General features: G+C 41.6%; 1 protein-coding gene and 1 long non-coding RNA gene across 12 annotated transcripts in view; one reads left to right on the top strand and one right to left on the bottom strand.

Moving 5' to 3' along the window:
• The window catches only part of LOC112662476 (uncharacterized), a 31,303-nt gene extending 19,530 nt beyond the window's left edge, over positions 1–11,773 (top strand). For all 3 annotated transcript variants that reach the window (XR_007401556.1, XR_007401555.1, XR_007401554.1), the window contains 2 exons: positions 6,073–6,187; positions 7,482–11,773. This is a non-coding gene — a long non-coding RNA (uncharacterized LOC112662476). The remainder of the gene's footprint in view (positions 1–6,072; positions 6,188–7,481) is intronic.
• NSMCE2 (NSE2 (MMS21) homolog, SMC5-SMC6 complex SUMO ligase) overlaps positions 1–21,039 on the bottom strand; it is a 213,359-nt gene that overhangs the window by 19,101 nt on the left and 173,219 nt on the right. The window lies entirely within an intron of this gene.

Here is a 21,039-nt window from a genome sequence, read left to right as displayed (position 1 = left end):
AGGATCCTGGGATCATGACCTAAGCCAAAGGCAGCCTCTTAACCAACTGAGCCACCCAGGAGCCCTGATTGATTGATTACTTTTTTAAAAGGGGATATAGACAAAAGACTGAAAGAAAATGACAAAATACTGTAGCCCATTGTGTCCAGTTGATATTAACTACTGTACCTGTGAGCTGACGGTACAGGGATCAATGGGGATAGCTAAGATTTCTGAAGAATAATTATCTAGCTCTTCCTTTCCATATCCAGCACTCTTCATGAGACCAAGTAATACGTATAAGTAGGGCTGACAGCAATGGGGATGGGACGGATGTTTATTTGATTTGTCAAACTGAAACAAATTATGAAATCAAGTCCAGAGATCATAACATTAAAAAAAGGAACTTTAGAATTTATCCTTGCTCAACTTTAAAACTGCAGAGTTTCAGTTTTGGGTAACACAGGGACTATGACACCATTTCTAGCCCTAGTATTTTCTAGATGTATTATCCTAACATTTATACTATCTCAAACTTGTCTGCTCCCCTACAAGGCAATACATCGCAATTTAATTTCTATCATATCTTTTCCCCATGGCCTCTCATTTCAGAGCTCCAGACAAAACAATAACAAAATACCTGAATAGAACAGAAGGCTTTAATGTAGAATAAAGCTAGTGCTAATACCGTACTTTGTTTTATAAAGTTTCTTAAAATTAAATGACACATTTTTATCCCCCCAAGGATAGAAGGTAAAGAGCCACTGAAGCCATCCATTTAGCGATAAAGCTCAGAAAGGGAAGCTCTTGTGTCACTAAGTGAGACCGGGCCTAGAGTTGGGTCACATACCTGACTCCACAGGATTACTCAGCGTGGTCATTACAAAATGCCACAGAATCTTGGTGATAATTAAATATGCTTACTTTTTCTTACCACTTGCATTTTTAAAAGATTTATTTTACTATTATTTATTTATTTATTTATTATTATTTATTTTTAAAGATTTGATTTATTTATTCATGAGAGACACATAGAGAAGCAGAGACATAGGCAGAGGGAGAAGCAGGCTCCTCTCAGGGAACCTGATGTGACACTCGATCCCGGGACGCCATGATCACGCCCTGAGCCAAAGGCAGGCACTCAACCTCTGAGCCATTCAGGCATCCCAACATTTTTTTTTTAAATAAAGATTTTATTTATTTGGTGGAGAGAGTGAGAGAGAGAGAGCAAGCGAGAGTGAGCATGAGTAGGGGGAGGGGCAGAGGGAGAAGCAGACTCCCTACTGAGCAGGGAGCCCAATGTGGGGCTTGATCCCAGGATCCTGAGATGATGACCTGAGCCAAAGGCAGATGCTTCACTGACTGAGCCACCCAGATGCCCCCTTTTTACTTGCCTTTGATGAGGATATCAATATTTATTTTTGATACATTTAAAGATTCTTCATTGTGATGGCACAATGTAGTCATGTTAAAAAAAAAAAGAAAGAAAGAAAGAAAGAAAGAAAGAAAGAAAGAAAGAAAGGAGAATGATCCCCAAAGTGCACTCAGTATGGAAGAAATTTAAAAAGGTCAGAGCCTGAGGGTCCAAATCTAGTGAGGCTTAACAATGCTGTCAGCAACAAAAGTCAGCGAAGCCACCCAAATGTAGCTCAGCTCCGCAGCTTGCAGAGTGCTCAGAGCCAATCAGGGCAGGGCTACCCAAGCTTCCAACAGTAATGAATCCATAGACGCTCTGGTCGGCCTGGACATCTGTTTTTAGTTTTCAGGGTCTTGTCTGAAGTTAGTCTAACAGAAAACATACCAAAAAAAAAAAGGCTGCCAAGTGGAAAGAAGTAAAATGAGATGGAGAGAGAGGGAGAGAAAGGGAGAAAGAAGAGGAGGAAGAAGGTGGGGAGGGAGGGAAAGGGAGAGAAGAAGACAAGACAAGAAGGAAGAAGCTAAGGGATGTGGGAAATCCTCAATACCACAGGGCCCAAGGACAGGCACCTCCGCTACCATACCCTAGCACCAAGGCTGGTCTGTAAGGCTTCCTTCCTCCCACTCCACCCACCCCCCTTCACTTTCCACCCACTTTCCAACCTTTCCCACATGCAAAGGAAGACATGACTTCAAAATCAGGATCAGCTTAGGACATAGCTCTTGTGAGTGTGTACAATACATCTGAGTCATTTGTTCATTTTGTAAACATGAAGAAATCACACTTTTAAAACTTCCTCCTTCATGACATTCATAGCACTTGACAGAATGCTTAGCATGGAACATTGACTCTTTTCCTTATCCACACCCAAAGTGTCAAGAGGGACAGACTTGCTTTCTCACCCAGAGCTCACATCCTCCAGGGCAGGTGACAAGAGGGAGCATGACAGGGGGACACCTGGGTGGCTCAGTGGTTGAGTGTCTGCCTTTAGCTCAGGGAATGATCTCGGGGTCCTGGGATCGAGTCCAGCATCAGGTTCCTGCTTCTTCCTCTGCCTATGTCTCTGCCCCTTTCTCTGTGTGTCTCTCATGAATAAATAAGTAAAATCTTAATTAAAAAATAAGGGGGAGCATGACAGGGAGGCAGAAGCAGGATGCACAGTAGCTGTGGTGTCTATGAATGTAGGCCGAGCCACAGAGGAGCGCAGAGAACTGAGGAGCAGCCCAGGAGAGTGTTCTACTAGGGACATTGCCTTCCTCTGGGGAGTCTTCTCACTCAGAGGCCCCCAAGCCCCCCACCCCAGACATTTACACATCATCGGTAATTATCTGTTTACGCCACTGTCTCTCCCACTGATCCATAAACAACTCAGAAACGAGGACCACTTCTGTTCATCTCTGCATCCCTAGTTCGTGGTGCATGGGAGGGGCTGTGTCAGGACACGAAATCCAATCTTAAGGGGCCCTTGGTGGCTTAAAAATCATTCTGCTCACTGCCTAGCTCTTCTGCAGAGAAGGGTTTCTATGCACAACCTAGAGAGGAGTTCTGTAAGGCTTGGACTTCAGGACGGTGGGTCAAGTCCAGAGGTAGGTATCACTTGGCTCTGTCATCAATTGAAGGATAGGTGTTAAATTTCCTGCAGACTATCGCTCTTGATGTCTATTTATTAGGACAGAGTGAAGATGAGATAAAATGTTTTGCCCTCATTAGAGGAAAAAAAAAACCCTAATAATGCATCAAGACAGTAACAAAAACACCTTACGTAAGGAGATCGTTTCTGAAAGCACAAAGCAGGGTGACTGGATGATCTTGGTTTTCACTTTCAAAGCCCGTGGAGGGGTGGGGAGCAAGTCTTTGCACTCCTGTGTACAACCCACGTCCATTCATAAGCTCCAGAAGATTGCATTAAAGTGAGTGAACGAAGAGAGTGGCCAGCAGTGACAAGACAAAGGAAGGAAGGAAGAAGAGTAAGAAGAGAAATGAAAGCTCTCGGGACTTGCTTTACAAACTCGACAGGAAAATACAAAGATCTCAAACAACTCCCTTTCTGAGCTGAGGATGCTGCTGCTGGCTTACAGCCACACCCTCCTGCCTGGAGTGGGGGGTCTAATCTAGATCGGGGGTGAGTGGTGAGAGACCACCGAAGAGTGGCTTGTATCCTCCCCAACATTGCAGGACAAACCTATGTGATGGCTGTTCCATTTCTCTGACTACAATTTTCTTCTTCAGCTAAAAAGGTCTCTTAAGACAAAAGAAGGGGCACCTGGGTGGCTCAGTTGGTTAAGCATCTGTCTTTGGCTCAGGTCATGATCTCGGGGTCCTGGGATTGAGCCCCACATCAGGCTTCCTTCTTGGTGGGGAGTCTGTTTCTCCCTCCCCCTCTGCTCTTTCCCCCCACCCCCAACTTGCGATCTCTCTCTCTCTCTCTCTTTCTCTCTCTCAAATAAATAAAATCCTAAAAAACAGAAAACAAAAGAAAACCACGGTGGGGCTACTTGTTGGGTGACTGGAGAAGACTCTCACTCTGACATCCTTGACCATGAGCCTCCCCAGGGAAAAGGTAGCAGGGGATTCAAGAGCGAATAAAGGAGGCAGCCTCAGAACACATCAAGGAGGCAGAGAAATTATGTAGGGGAGGTAATGAGCACACTAATTATAGGGGTCATCACAAGGCGCAATGGAATGAAATTAAGGAAAGGAAAATGTTCATTGTCAGGAAAGACGCTGTTGGGCCCACTGGGGGAGAGGTGTTTCCTGTAGTCTTCACACAGACCGGAGGCCATTCATCTGAACGAAGTTGGTTCAAAATGAGCTAGAAATTATTGAGAGGGAATTTTATTTTTGTTACCAAGAGACTAGGTTACTTGATGACACACAGAGGCCTCTTGTATCTAATTTTATCACTCTGTTCTCTCTTCTAAATTAAATAGTAAAATAGCAAATGATAAAAAGGCCTATGACTATTTCATTCCAGAAATATGATTCAACATCTAAGGAGATCAAAACTGGCAACACAAGAACAAGTAAGAAGAATGGAATAGAGTCAGACATGCTTCAGTTTACAAGGGATTTACAGAGGGGATCTAACTAAAAGGGAATACTAAAGATAGGGCTTGTTTCTCTTACTTTCCAGAACGAGTTCAGTTACTGGATTTTTCGGAACTCATACAAAGACGCCAATTTAGCCTCATCACCATCAGTCAGCGGGAAGGAGCATTAGCTTTCAAAGTTGAACCCCAGTTTCATAATGACATCTAGTACCATCCTCAGAGCAGTTGGGTAGCTGAAACCTGGAGCTCTGAACAAGGTGAAAAATTAAGCCAGAAAAGCATTTTATTTCTTAATTTTTTTTAGATTAAAAAAATTTATTTATTCATGAGAGACACACAGAGGAAGAGACATAGGCAGAGGGAGAAGCGGGCTTCCCTGTGGGGAGCCAGACGAGGGACTCCATCCCAGGACCTGGGGATCATGCCCCAAGCCAAAGGCAGATGTTCAACCACTGAGCCACCCAGGTGCCCCAAGAAAAGTTATTTTACTTATTTATTAATGGGGGGGGGAGGGCGAGAGAGAGAGAGAGAGAGAGAGAGAGAGGCAGGCAGAGACATAGGCAGAGGGAGAACCAGGCAGGGAGTCTGATGCGGGACTTGATCCCTGGACCCGGGATCACACCCTGAGCTGAAGGCATCCCAAGAAAAGCATTTTAGAGTCAGGTGTTCTAATATTACTTGGTATTTTCCCAGTATTCTTACTATGTAAATGCCTCTTCAAAGGTGTGCTATGCAGGGGGCTTGTCTGCCTGCTTCCTCCGCCAGCCACCCACCTGCCACCACTGAGTGATGTCCACCGTGCGTGGTGGGCCCTGTGCACACCAAGGTCAGTAGGACAGAACCCATGATCTAAGGGGCTCACCGTCTATTGCTGAGATAGAAAGTGCCATTCAAATCCGGTGGGCTACGTTCTGTGAGCTTCAGGCATGGGCTCCAGAGGAGAAAAAGCAATGCTCAGCAGGGTGGGGAGCTCCTGCCAGGTCCACAGGCAAGAGATTAAGGTGCAATTTGGACAACTCAGTGTGGGCTCAGGAACACCGGGGGGAGAGGAAACTGGGAGCGGATGGGACACAGGCAGATCTGAATGACACAGATGCTGCTAAGCTGAGACCCTTCTGCAGCAGCAAGGTGTCAGGGCACTTTTGGAAATTTATCCTCTCTGTATGTGAATTATGAACATGTAATATTTTTAACAAGATCTCAGGGTAAGTCATGTCTGGTGATGAGGTGCTCTGTGCCCTCCCCAGTTTGTTGGCTCGTCCTTGTCCTTCATATCAACTATAAATGCAGGGCTAGAGCTATAAAGAGAATCCTTTAAAAACCTTTGGTCTGATTTCAGATCCGAAGATGTCTTAAGCACTGTGATGGTCTGATCCGATCCTAATCAACAAACCTTTTCTATAAACATGCAATTTCACCCTACATACTCTATTACTCCTGTAATACATTTATTACAATTCTACTACTGACTACAGACATTGTATTTTGAAAGGACAGACAGCCCACAGGCAGATTTAAAAGGAGTTTACGACACTCAGGATTTTATAATGCAGGCTTTCATCTTGTACAATATTAACTATATAATTGCTAACTTGATTTTTCTTTCTTTTCTGTATTGCTTCTGAGACTCTGATGGAATGTTTGCTGCCATTGCTAATGAAATTCAGAGAAGGACCATTGGTTTTTAACTCCGCTTGGGAATTTTGATGCAATAGATGTTTGCACATTGCTGTCAGAACAAGTAAGATTCCTTATTCCTAAGTGCAAAGGGGACGTGGCTTTTCAGAGGAAAAGAGAGCAGAAAAGTCAAGCAAAGGGGACTTTGGGAAATTTGGCAGGAAGAAACTTTTGGGTTCTGTTGATCTGATTGTATAAGAAGTATTTTCAAGAGCTTTTATATAATAGGTAAATTTTTTTTCAACCAACATCTAGGGTAGAAAGACACAATGGCTCCAAGTCAACTGTTTGCCAATTATAAGAAAAGAGCCCTTTGGTGGAAAGTGCATGGGAATGACTGGAAGTTCCCACCTCTGCCACCAATCAACTAAGTGACCTGGGAGGTTGTGCCACTTATATATTGTTTTTGACCTTGTTCTCTCTACTACCTGATAAATAAGGGGATAAGAATAGGAGGGAGGGTAGACTCTGTAGTCTCAAAAACCTATTCCAGTTTTAAACCTTTCATTCTTACAATCTATCAGAGTTTTACCCACAGAGGAATCAGACTATGTTTAAACAAATAAACAAAAAAAGGTTTTATTGAATATTGAGGTCATCAACTCAAATGACTTCTCACACTGATCTGAAGGCTAACTTGTGCTTTTAAGAGTCGATCTATTTGCAAACCAAACTTGCACAACATCTGATTTACGCTACAGAAATATATGGCCAATAATAACCTAGCAAATAAAATTTGGATTTCAAGTGATGAAAACATGTTTCACTATGACCAATCTTAAGTATAAATTGAGCAACAGAGATGGTCACCCAAGTATAGCAGGTAGGTGCAATGTGGTTATTACTAACATTTTGAAAACTGTGTTCAGGAAACCTTATAATCACGGCGTTATTTTACAAGAGTCAATGGACTACAAAGAAGAATTATGTTCAGACCCGTCATTCACTTAAAGGAAGAGGATGGTTGCAAGTCAGCAACAGTAACAGAAATTAAATCGGTGGCTGGAATATGCTTTCCCAGTGAGATGAAGCAAACATCTTACTGAGCCATGGACTCTTACCTTACAGCAAAACAGTTGCCTGTTCTTTTCATTCCTCATTATCGCAAAACCCTCATATAGACTAACCCCATTTATCTAAATTATGATTATGTTTTCAAAGGCTTGTAGGAACTAGTTGCAATCCATGCAAACTCATCATCTTACACATATTAACTGGTCCATCGGTCACTGAAAAGGGCAAGAAGATCAGAGGTGGGGATAGCACTGTATGTAGATGGCCAAATCATGGTAGTAATTGGGGCAGACGGTTCCCTTAGCTTCCAGGTGACTTGCTGGTGTAAATGTCTATGTTGTCAGCAGGACCGACAGTTGAAAAATATGAAAGAAACCACACACTGGAGCCAGTGTTTTTCTTGGAACTACTATTTAAAGATGCACCAACCTGGAAGCCCAACATAGTCCCAAGTAGACTAACATGTGGCTTACAAAGAATTTTCAAACGAGGAACTCTCATCCCCCAGAAGAGCAACCTGCATGCAGCTAATATTTAATCCTCCATGTTCCAGATGGTAAAACGTCATCTGTGGCCAATGAAACTGTATTACTGACCATGTGAATTCCCTGGTGGGCTGCTTCTCCCATTTTTGCTCCACAGTGGTTTCACTCAACAAGGTCCACCAGTATCCTTCTCACTGCTCTGAGTCCATGCTGATCCTTACCAGCCTTCCACTGCATGTGCATGTGACCAGACGTCCCCTCTGCCCCCCACCCTGCTTCTGACTGAGGCCATGTGCAGTGCAGAAGGGGCTGGAGCTCAGAGCCATACCTGGGGAAAGTCCTGCTTACCCCTGCTGTCTGACCTCTGGCAAGTCACCACTAAGATCCATGAGCCTTAGTTTCCTCATCTGTAAAATGGGACTGTTCTAAGGACTGAGTATTGAACTGAGTGCCGACTTTAATTTAATCAAGTCATTGATTATTTCATGTACTCAGCCCACAATAAAGCACTGAACAGCTCCTGTTCCCTATATTCTAAGATATTGGATGTGTCTGCTTTTGCTTTCTGCTTCAATTCTGTCTTTTGTATCTTCTTCAAAACCATTTCAGTGACCCATTCCTGCTGGCTTTGGGGTCCCGCCATCCTTAACTTTCTCTGTCCTCCTCCCTGGGCTACCAGGTGCTGTGTGATAATATATGGCCTCGCCCAGCTGGTTATTTTCCTAGTCTTGGCTGTTTATTTTCTTGCTAGACCGTCAGCACACACGGAGCCATAAATGATGTTTTCTGAGGATCTATCTCCCCCAGTGCCACCACATTATCTGTGTAGATGGCACATCAACCTACCTACCTACTTTGAACTTTCCCCTTTGGTGAAGCAATACCTGGTTCTCAATACTTAAACACCCTAAATCATTAGTAACTCTTTTTATACATGGCATATGCTTATCTTTCTTTTCTGAGCCTTCCTCTTTTCGTTTTCACTGGGTCACGTCACCATGTCAATGATCTACCAAATAAGCGATCTCTGGTCATTTTCCACTTGTCCTTTCTTGATCATAATTTGGATGACTGCCAGAGCTTGTGTGGCCCCCTCCCCACCGGCTCTCCAGCCCCCCTGGCCTGTGGAATAGTCCTCATTTTGCTCCTCTCTTTGCTTACTTACAGAGAAAAAGGGAAGATTTTAGTTGCCTCATGGAGAGACAGCATGGATTCAAATCCTGCCTCCCTCAGTGCCTCTCTATTATTTCATCTGCAAATGGGAAAACACCACCTGTCTGGAAGGGCTGCTTGGAGGATAGGAATGTTTTACGTAGAATGCTAACCACGGGGCTTGGCACATGGCAGCAGTCAAGAAATGAGGACGAAGTGTTTTCTTAACCCTTGGGAGCTACCTCCTGCCAGCCAGTAGCTCCGTCATGCCCCTTCCCAGTCCTTACACCGGTGATCGTTTTGAAGGGTTGGCCTCCCTTTCGAGATCCCATATCATGACCTCCTCTGCAGGACAAAACATGTTCAAGAACTTCATCCACTGCTTCAAGACTTTCTTCTAGGTTGCTTCAAGATATTTCATAGTCTTTTTTGGCCAAATCCTCTCAAGGACACCCTGCTCACCACTCTCTAGGCCACATCCTTACCTCTAACGGCCTTATTTCTAGATGTCTTTGAAGGGGTACCTGGGTGGCTCAGTAGGTTAAGCATCTGCCTTTGGCTCAGGTCATGATCTTAGGGTACTGGGATGGCGCCTTGCATTGGGCCCCTTGCTCAGCAGAGAACCTGCTTCTCCCTCTCCCTTTGCCCCCCACCCCATGCTCAAATAAAGCAACGAACCAACAAAAAAATATATATTTGAAATGCGAACTCCCAAGTAAAACCTTTTCTGACTAAATATAATGGACACTGGTTAGATTCCGACCTTTGAGAAAAATAATTCTACTCCAGCATGGGGAGGGAGGAAGAACTCTGGCCCGATCAGGAAACCTGCTCCCAACTCACTATGTGACCAGAGCCAAAGCATTTCAACTTCTCTAAGCCAGGGAGGTAGACTGGGTCTCTCCGAGCTCCTTCTAGCCTGGAAGGTGAGATTCTCTGAATGCAGTGATTCTCTGAATGTGGTATACACTGGTCCCCTCTCTCCTCTGCCCATCACTGTTGTTTTGCTGCTGCGATACCTTTTAGGTCCCTTACCCTCGGAGGCTCTTCTCAAGGGCAGAGACCATTATCTGGGTAACTCACTTAGCACAGCCTGGAGCACTCGCTGTGCTACAGACAGTACTTAACGCATGCATTTAGATGACAATGATCAAAGCACCTCCAGTGAGGCACAGACAGCTGCCACCAGATGACTCAGACCTCTCTGCAAAATGGCTTAATTTAGCACCCTTTCAGTTGTCTAAAGAACAGACTCTAAGAACGAAGTGAACTGAACACCCTTTAACTAATGTAACCTCACAATGGCCCTTTAAGGTCAGGAGTTTTTATCTCTAGAATACAGATGAGAAAGTACAGACAACAGACAGCCTCATCCGTTTCTCCTGAGTCAACAGTGGACTCAGGGGCCTGAGGGCGTAGTGGAAAAAACCAAGGAGTGACAGTGAGGAGATGTGAGTCCCAGGCCAGCCTCTGCCATTAACCATGTGTATGATCTTGGAGGAAGCTCTTTTCAGGCCTCATTTTCCTCATCTGGAAAATGGCCTTGGGCAGCAGTTCCCAAGCCTGGCAAGGCATCAACACCACCAGGAAAACTATATTAGAAACAAATCTGCATTCTCAGGTCCACTCTTGAAAATTCCTTCCTTCATTCATTTATTTCTTTGAGATTCTTATTCTATAGGTCTGGAGTGGGGCCAGGACTCTATTTTCTGTATATGTACCTCCCCAGCTCCCAGCCCCCAATATGAGAATGAGGGCAGCAATAAGTGCCTGACACCAGAGTTGCAGTTCCATGTCTCACTCAGACAACATTGTCCCTTCTCAGTTCCAGATCCCATTAGATTGTCGTCTTTGCTCCCTCTTGAGGAGAACCCAAACTGGACTATTTCCAAGCATATTGCATGGTAGCTTAGCACATTCATGAGAACCCAAAGAATTTTGAAATCAAAGGTTGGTTCATACGACTTCCAGGGCAAGAAAGAGGTAATCTTATTTTGATAGAAATCCAAGTGAAAGTGTGGGAACTCCCCCCTGAACAAGCTTCTTGTAACCGAACATCGGGCAATGATGAGAAGGGGTCAAGGCAGTAGCCTTGCTATACAGCCATTTGCAAAGCTTCCTTTAAAAAGAAAATCTATAATATACTTGGCTTTGCTTGACCCGAGCTTAAAGATTCAGTTAAAGTCTTATGAACAAGTTGGGAGGCCTGGGTGGCTCAGTGGTTGAGCGGCTGCCTTTGGCTCAGGTTGTGATCCTGGAGTCCTGGGATCGAGTTTCACATTGGGCTTCCCGCAGGGAGCTGCTTCTCCCTCTATGTCTCTGCCTCTTTCTATGTGTCTCTCATGAATAAATAAATAAAATCTTAAAAAAAAAAAGTCTTAGGAACAAGAGAAGCAGCCACCTAAGAACCTGTTTGCTTGTGTAACACAAGAGTTCTCGTCTATTGAAAGCTCACTGTGTGTGCTAGGCCCTACACTAGGCATTCACACATATTGCTTCCTTTCATTGACACGACTCTGCTGCAAGTACTTTTTTTTTTTTTTTATAATGCTTTTTTGTTGTTCATGAGACACACAGAGAGAGGCAGAGACATAGGCAGAGGGAGAAGCAAGTTCCTCACAGGGAGCCTGATGTGGGACTTGATCCAGGATCCCAGAATCCCACCCTAAGCCAAAGGCAGACACTCAACCTCTGAGCCACCCAGGCATCCCTGTTGCAAGTACTATTACTGACATCTTACTAAAACCTAAGTGCACAGAGCTAAACAAACGCAGGTATGTTTGTCTCCAGAAATCATGCAATATTACAAACACGACCTTAATATCTAATGCACCTAATGCCAAAATTTCTAGAAAACCAAACAGGCAATAACAAAGCTCAGCAAGTTTGCCAATTTTGGAAGACTCTGTGAATTGGAAACAAAAGGATGTCCTTTACGGAATTCTCAAATGTGCTCTATTTAGGGGAATTTTGGCAAACGGGAAGAGGCTAATAAATATAACTGAGAAAACTGGACTCCAACTCCCATTCTTGATGTTGATTTGCTGTGTTTGGGCCCTTGAAAAGTCAGTTTTCCTATCTGGTTGTGGGTTCCATATCAGCAGAGTGAGGATGATAGGAGTTACTCACAAGGCGAGGATGCTGTGAGATTAAACAGTTTATGTCCACAAAGCAACTCTGATCTCCTTAGAGAAAGGTACCAAACAAATGGGTACAGAACTCTTGCTCACCCTTGCAAAGGCTGTATTGACTGAAGCTTGTAAGAGGCACCTTGGAGACTAGATTTCCTCTACTGTTCTCTGAACTTTCTGAATTTTTAAAAAAGATTTATTTATTTATTTATTTATTTATTTATTTATTTGAGAAAGAGAGAGTGCAAGCAGGGGGAGGTGCAGGGAGGGAAGGAGAAGCAGATTTCCCCCTCAGTGGGGAGCCCAATGCAGGCTGGATCCCAGGACCCTGAGATCCAGAACTGAGCCAAAACCAAGAATTGGACACTTAACCAACTGAGCCACCCAGGCGCCCATGAACTTTCTAAATTTTATCCCTGCAAATGAATTTGTGATTGCAAATAGTGGGCCATCGTATCCACTGCAACTGCAACTCTGCTGTTGATTGGAATCTGAAATACTGCAAGCTTGTCTTAAATTCCTTGCAGGAAAATTTGATTCTCAAACAGTGAAGTGCGTTCTTACAATGTGGTCTTATTTTGAAGGTAGTCCTCAGTCTGTGCTATTATAAAGCATTAATTAAAGTGTATAGGGGCACTTGGGTGGCTCAGTTGCTGGAGGGTCTGCCTTTGGCTTGGTAGTGATCTCAGGGTCCTAGGATCAGGCCCCACATCGGGCTCCCCACTGAGCGGGAAGTCTGTTTCTCCCTTGCCCTCTGCTGCTCCCCCTGCTTGTGCTCTCTCTCTCTCTCACTCAAATAAATAAACCCTTTTAAAAAAAGTGTATAATAGGAGCTCAATTGTTTTTTGTTAAAAAGTAAAGAAAATACGTATTTTTTTAAATGTTAGAAGTAGAGAATTTATAGTTTTCATCGGTTGCTGAATTTTCCTACCTCACTTGAGGTTACTCTTTCCTATTACACAGCACTTGACATTTACACAGTGTTTTACGATCTGTTTACTACCTGATATTCATGGGCACCCCCTTTGAGGGAGGGCCCCGGGGCCTGATAACTGCTTTGTAGGTGAGGAAATAGAGAAATCTAATAACTTGTTCAGAACTGTGAGAACCTTTCTCTTTTTTTTTTTTTTTTTTTTTTTTTTAAAGTACTCTCTACACCCAACATGGGGCTGGAACTCATGATCCTGAGATCAAGAGTCATAGGCTCCAATGGCTGAGCCAGCCAGGAGCCCCAGCACCTTTCTCCTTCATATATGACATTTACCACCTCTTCCAGAGATTATGTACAAACACAAAAACTCGATGCATGAAGGGAACAAGGTTTGGCCTTCTCTTTGAGTGGACTCAGTATCACATTACACCTGAAAAGAGCCTGGGGTCATCTGGTGCAAACTGTGCACTTGGCACACGGGCCCTGGGAAGAGGTGAGGCCGGGCTCACTGGATCCAGTGTCAGGGTGCCCCCTGCTCATCCAAATCTGTGACTCACAGATTCCCAAGTCAACTGTACCTTCTTGTTGGGATGGGCAATTCTGAAGGGTTAGAGCTACATTCGGTTTTCTGTAGCACTTGCTACGCACATGAAGCTTCAGAAATGAACCACTAGATGTGGCACTGAATTTAGAGCTTTTTGGATGACAGCTTACCATTCCACCCATAAACTCCTCAGACCTTTAGAGTTGATCTGTATTTTTCTTTTCTTTTCTTTTTTTTTTTTTTTTTGATCTGTATTTTTCTGAGGCTTGCCTCAGAGGTTTGAGGATGGGTGGTGGTATAGATTTCCACACTTCTTTATAGTGGATCAAAAGCTAGTTCTGTTTTCTCCTCTCATCATGAGAAGCTTTATTTCCACTGGTCTGAAAGCCACATGCTCTGAACACTTAGAGCTGCCTTTCAGCACCCCATTCCTTTTTTTTCAGCACCCCATTCCTAAGTCCCTCCCCTACTTTCAGCTCTAAGCCCCAACCTCGCAGGCCAGGTCAGAGGTCAAAAGTTCCTGATAGTGACAGTTCTGGACAGGCCCAGATTGAAGTATCTGGACAGGCCCAGATTGAAGTAGCAGTAACAAAAGCAGTAACAAACATTCTTACTACTAACATCACTACCATCAGGACCACTGCAACCCATCATTTTAGTGAGTGCTCACTATGTTTCCAGACCCTGTGGTAAGTGAACACTCTGGAAATTAGCCCAATTCACAGCGTGTCTTGCTTTAACTCTATGAGGCAGGTTACAAATATTATACCCATTTTCCAGACAAAGAAACTGAGGCGCAGAGAGGTACGTTTACCCAACGACACACAGCTCACACATATGGTCCCAGAGGCCACCCTCGCTCCCAGCTTCTACTATGAAGTGACCAGAAGATAAAGAAGGGCCACCAGACTTCCAGAGTTTGTCCAGGGCTATCAGGACAAGCCAGAGGTGTGTTGCTGGACAATTAGATCATCTAGCAGTGAGCTGTCTGCAATCAAAGGTAGATGTGGATCCAAGTAAAAATCCACATGAACACCTAACCCCAAATGTAAACAAAGTATTTGTTCAAAAGGAAATGTTCTTATTAACCAAAAAGAAAGGAAACAGGATATAAAAAAAAAAAAAAAAAAAAAAACCACACACAATGGCAAATCAAAGGTTTTGTGGCAACTTTGAAGGAAGAGCCAAGCTGACATGGCCAGCCCTACTCCTATAGGGGACACAGGCTCCTGCAGCAAAGCGGCTGCCATCCCCAGATTGAATGAGCCAGGGCATGCGACAGCAGGGCTGCATCAGGTTTTTAAATATGTCCAAGAACAACACCTTAATTACTGTCCTATTATGAAAGGGCACCCTGTTGTGGACTGAGGTCAGGCCGGCCTTGTGCTACTTCAGTTCAAGTGTCCTAGGTGGGGGTGTCACTGAGGTAGGACGCCTGCCCTGATGTCACTGCAGCAGGATTCGGGTGTTTTTCTTTGGATCTAGACTCACAGCTCAGTCTTGGATGGGTTTGGACAGTGCACCTCACACATCTTTGGTCTGCAGACTGAGGGGCAAGAGCATGTGGGCGTTCGAGAAGGCACTGAGCTTGAGCCAGGAGATCTGATGCTAGGTCCCACTGAGACAGCAACCAGATGTTTCCTCATCATCTATGAGAGGTTGGGGCTGGGTGACCTGAGATATTATTTCCAGCTTTAGCATTTTAAGATGATAACACCCTGCCATTAAAAAAAAAAAAAAAAAAACCACCAGAAAATGGAAAGCCAGTTGACTAGAATTGATGGACAGGCTGACACTATTCCTGATGAAACACCGAGGATGGATATCCTATCACTGATTCATGCTAGAAACCAAACAGTGAGGTCGGGATTTTGTGCACCAGTCTCTGAATCATAAGGATCCTCAAGACCACGTTTTGAAAATCCCTGAGTTGGGCTCTCACAAGAGAACTACTCATCACCCACCTCTGGCTTGGCAGGGAATCAAGTTCCCAAACCAGCAGGGCCCAGTGTACACATTTTCTCCATTGAAAATGTGTACTGAAATACTCTTGGTGCCTGGCTCCAAACCCAGTCCTGCCCGGGCCTCAAGATGCTCAGTCATTTACACGTCCATAGCTCTGCACATGCTTTTATACACTTCTTTTTACTAGAAGCAGATGTGATGGGCATGGAAATTGATCCTTAACGGGGGAATATACTGATTATACTTAGCTCCACCTTGCACTAATGCATGATCTTGTAAATAATTTAGGCATCTCTTCTAAAGACACCCTGAAGGTTCCTACAACCAGGTTTAGCATATACTACTTGTAGACATGATTCTGACAGTCAGTTTCAATGTGATAACTAAAAATAGGTGTGATGTCTGATTCTTAAAAGTCACTGTCCAACTTGGAAAAAATGCCAGGTGCTGTTTCCTTAAAAATTAATCCCCCTAAAGCAAACGGTTTAACGAAATGTTTTCCCTTGTGCTGGAAAACCTTACCCACAATGCTCTAATTCTTGAATATGGCAATCTTTTAATAAGGAGGAGCTCTTCGATACATACTAATCCCAAAAGACTCCAGATTGCCAGATTATCTAGTCATTAATCCACTCAGACCTACTTAGAGAGATTGAAAATCTTTGCAAACCCAGTCATGATAATCCCTATGATAATTAGTTACCTAAAAATGATTTTGCCTTTAAATCCTTGAACAATTACACACATATATTTTGTGGTCACTCATACCATAATGGAGAAATGGGGTCCTACAGGTCACAAACTCAAGTCTATTAATATTCCCAAAGAAATCTTCCTTTCAACACCTTTTATTTCTTTACATTCTGTGCCCAATACTTGTATGTAAAATACTTCTCACCTCCTTAGTTCCATGCTTACTCTCTTGTAATACGACAGTAGCTCTCATATACTATCAAAACTTTTTTAGCTCAATTTATAAGGCCTTTTGAAAAATAGTACTCTCTTACTTCAATCTGATCAAGAAGAGAGGCATAAAATATTTTAGTTATTTGGGGCAAACCCATAGATTTCAATTTCAATTGCTTAACCTAGAATAATCTTTAAAATCTCCCCACAAAATGATATTCTATAATGATTGAAAAGAATGAAAAACAAACCAGATTATTATTTCAATGGACAACACTTGTTTTTGTCTTTCCTTCTCTTTCCATCTTTTTAAACCAGGATTTTCTTTTCATACTTAAAAAAAGAACTGTGCATGCATATGGTTAAAAAAATTCACAAGAAGTGAGTAAAATGAGAAGTAAAAGCCTTGCTCCCTTGTCCACAAACCCACAATCCCAATCCTCAGAAATTACTGTTAGGTTCTTGTGTATTCTTCAAGAAATCCTCTACGTACACACACACACACACACACACACACACACACACACACAGAGGCACGCACTATACATACATGTAAGTGCATGTACTTGTATATACATACTCTCTATATATTGAATATCATGTATGTACACACACACATATACAATGTCTATTTTTTACTCAGAAAGGGACATGTTAATATATACTGTTCTACACCTTGCTTTTTACATCTAATAATATATCTGGGGAATCATTTCATGTTGGCACATAGAGGATACTTCATTTTTAAAAATAGCTGCTTAATCTCTTTTATAGGCATCCAGAATTCATTTAATTAATCCCCTAATAATGAACATTTAAGTAGCTTTCTGACCCCTATTTTATGGAGGTATAACTGACCTACAATGAACTAACATTTCAAGTGTATAATCTGATTAATTGGATGTGTGTATGCAGCCATGAGACCATCAGCACAATTAAGAGAGTGGGCATATCAATCATCTTCAAAGCTTCCATGTGCCCTGGATAATCCTTTCTTTGCATACCTTACTGCTCCCCTGACCCTCCCCCAGGCAATGACTGATCTGTTTTCTGACACTTTAGGTCAATGCATGCAAAGAATTTTACATAGAAATCCGTATCTTACATGGCCTTTTTTTGGAGTCTATCTCCTTGCTACAGGTATCAACAATTTTGTTCCTGCTTTTTTTTTTTTTTTTCTACCTGGTATGATACTCTACAGATACAGTGTTTATCTATTCATCAGTTGATGGACATGTGGATTGATTCCAGCTTTGAACAATTATAAAGGAAGCTGCTAGGAATATCTGTGCAGTAGAAGTTTTTGTATGGACAGATGCTTCCAATGCTTTTGTGTAATACCTAGGAATCGGATGGATGGGTCATGTGGTAAGTATATGTTTAATTTTTAAAGAAACTGTTGAACTAGCTTTCTGAGGTTGTATCTTTTGACATTCCCAACAGCTGTGGATGAGCTACTCCATATCCCTGCTACCACACTTGGTACGGTCAGTCAGTTTTGTTTTGTTTTAAATTTCAGCCACTCTAATAAGTGTGTATAGTGGTATTTCATTATGGTTTTAATCTGCATTTCCTTAATGACTAAAGAGGTTGAGAATCTTTACTTGTGCTTATTTGTCACCTGTTTCTGTTATTTTAAATATCTATTCACTTCAATATTTTTGGTCCATTTCCATATCTTCTCTTCTTTTTCTATTTTTTTTTTTTTTTTTTTTTTTTTACTGCATTATTCTCTTACTATTGAGCTTTAAGAGTTCTTTTTGCATTCTGGATATAAGTTCTTTATTAGATTCATGATTTGCAAATAACATATATCAGTCTGTCACTAGTCCTCTCATTTTGCTAAGAGTGTCTTTTTTTTTTTTTTTAAAGATTTTATTTATTTAGTTATGAGAGACAGAGAGAGAGGCAGAGACATAGGCAGAGAGAGCAGCAGGCTCCATGCAAGGATCCCGATGTGGGACTTGATCCCTGGGACTCCCGGATCATGCCCGGAGCCAAAGACAAATGCTCAATCGTTGAACCACCCAGGCATCCCAAGAGTATCTTTTAAAGAGCAGAAAGTTTGATAAAGTCTTACAATTTTTTTTCGGGGTTTATTTCTTTGTGCTGTATCTAAGAAATCTTTGCCTAAACCAATGTCAGTTTCTCCTGTTTTCTTCCAGGAGGATTTCTCTACTGCTTTAGGTTTTACATTCAGATCTCCGACCCATTTTGAATTTTTATAGATGGAGTGAAATTCGGATCAGGTTTATTTTTTAAATATATGGATATCCAATTGCGATACGACCATCTGTTGAGAAACAATTCTCCACTGAATTGTTTTTACATGTTTGTGGAGAAGCACAGAACCGTCTTTGCACCTTTTTCGAAAATTAATTGGCTGCTTATTTAAGGATCTATTTCTGGATTCTTTCATGTTCCATTAATCTGTCTAACTGTGTCTATCTTACCATACTGACTTGCTTACTTTACAGTCTTTACAAGTCTGGAAGTCAGGTAGAGACATTCTCAAATTTTGTCCTTCTTCAAAGTTATTTGGCTGCTCTAGGTCCTTTGCATTCCCATATGGTTACAGAATAAACTTGTTAGTAGCCATATTAAAAAAAAAAACTCATTGGGATTTTGATTGGGGTCGCTGGAATCAGCAGATCAATTTGGTGAGAAATAATATCTTAAGTATAACAAGTAGTCCATGATATATCTCTCCATTTATTTAAGTCCTCTTTGATTTCTCTCAGCAATATTTTGTAGTGCTTAATGTCCATTCCTTGCACATCTTCTGTCATATTTTTCTTTTTTCTTTTTTTCTGTCATATTTTTCATAGGTATCTCATTCTGATATTATGAATGGCACTGAAAAATTTCAGTCTTTCATGGTTTGTTGCTGGTATGAAAACAATTGATTTTTATTGATTTTGTATCTGCAAATTTGCTAAACTCATTTATTAGTTCTGGTAGCTTTTTTTGTAAGTTGGGATTTTTTTTTTTGTACAGATGATCATGTAATCTGCATCTTTCTAATCTAGATGCTTTTAAAGATTTTTCTTGTCTTATTGCACTTGTTAGAATCCTCAGTGCAATGCTAAATATCGTGGTGAGAATAGATGATGCTCTTGCTTGTTTTCTCAGGACAAGCTTTCAGTTTTTCACCCTTAAGTATGATGTTAGTTATAGGTTTTCATAAACATCCATTATTAGTTTTAAGAAATTCTCTTCTCAGTTTGCTGAGAGTTTTTATCAGGAATCAATATTGGAGACCTAAACAGGAGACCTGAAACCATAAAAATCGTACAAGAGGGCACAGGCAGTAAGGTCTCTGACATTGACCATAGCAGTATTTTTCTAGATATGTTTCCTAAGGCAAGGGAAATAAAAGCAGAAATAAACTATTGGGACTACATCAAAATAAAAAGCTTCTGCACAGTGAAGGAAACAATCAACAGAACTAAAAGGCAACCTACAGAATGGGAGAAGATATTTGCAAATGACATATCCAATAAAAGGTTAGTATCCAAAAATCTAAAAAAACTTATACAACTCAACACTCAAAAAAGAAATAATGCAATTAAAATATGGGCAGAAGACATGAACACACATTTCTCCAAAAAAGACATACAGATGGCCATGAGACACATGAAAAGATACTTAACATCATTCATCATCAGGAAAATGCAAATCAAAACTACAATGAGTATCACCTCATACCTGTCAGAATGGCTAAAATAAAAAAACAAAGGAACGATAAACGTTAGTGAGAATGTGGAGAAAAAGGAACCCTCTGGCACTGTTGCCGGCACAGCCACTGTGGAAAACAATATGGAGTAAAAAGTTAGAACTACTGCATGATCTAGTAATCACACAATTGGGTATTTACTCAAAAAATACAAAAACACTAATTCAAAGGATATATGGATCCCTATGCTTATTGCAGCATTATTTATAATATCCAAATTATGGAAGCAGCCCAAGTGTGCATTGACAGATGCGAGGACAAAGAAGATGTGGTGTATATATACCACGGAATATTACACAACCATAAAAAGAACAAAATCTTGCCATTTGCAACATGGATGGATCTAGAGGGTATGCTAAATGAAATAAGTTGGACAGAGAAAGACAATTACTGTATGATTTCACTCATAGGTGGAATTTAAGAAACAAACCAAATGAGAAGCAGAGAAGAAAAGAGAGAGACAAACCAAGAAACAGACTCTTAATGATAGAGAACAAACTGATTGTTACCAGAGGGGAGGTGGGTGGGGGAATGGGGGAAATAGGTGATGGGGATTAAGGAGTGTATTTGTCATGATGAGCACTGGGTGATATATGGAATTGTTGAATCATATATTATATACCTGAAACTAACATAACACTGTGTTAACTATACTGGAATTATAATTTTAAAAACTTAATAGAAGAATCAATATTGGATTTTGTCAAATACTTTTAATGCATCTATGAGATGATCATATGACTTCTTGGTTTGTCAATATGATGAATTACACTGATCAATTTTCAAATGCTAAATTAATCTTATATGCCTGAACTAAACCCCACTTGGTCATGATGTATTATTATATTTTTATATATATTTGGATTCCATTTGCTAAAAATTTGTTTTTTGCGCCTATACTTGTGAGGGATATGGGTTTGTGATCTTATATTAACTTTAGTTTCACTATCAGGGTAATGCTGGCTTTATAGAATGCATTGGTTAATTTTCTCTTCTATTTTCTGTAAAAGTTTCTGTTTAATTGGTATTATTTCTTCCTTAATATTTAGTTG

Source organism: Canis lupus, chromosome 13 (genome assembly GCF_003254725.2).
Source record: "Canis lupus dingo isolate Sandy chromosome 13, ASM325472v2, whole genome shotgun sequence".
NCBI lineage: Eukaryota > Metazoa > Chordata > Mammalia > Carnivora > Canidae > Canis > Canis lupus.
Note: the sequence above shows the minus strand (reverse complement) of the source record. Positions and strands in the feature narration are given on the sequence as shown.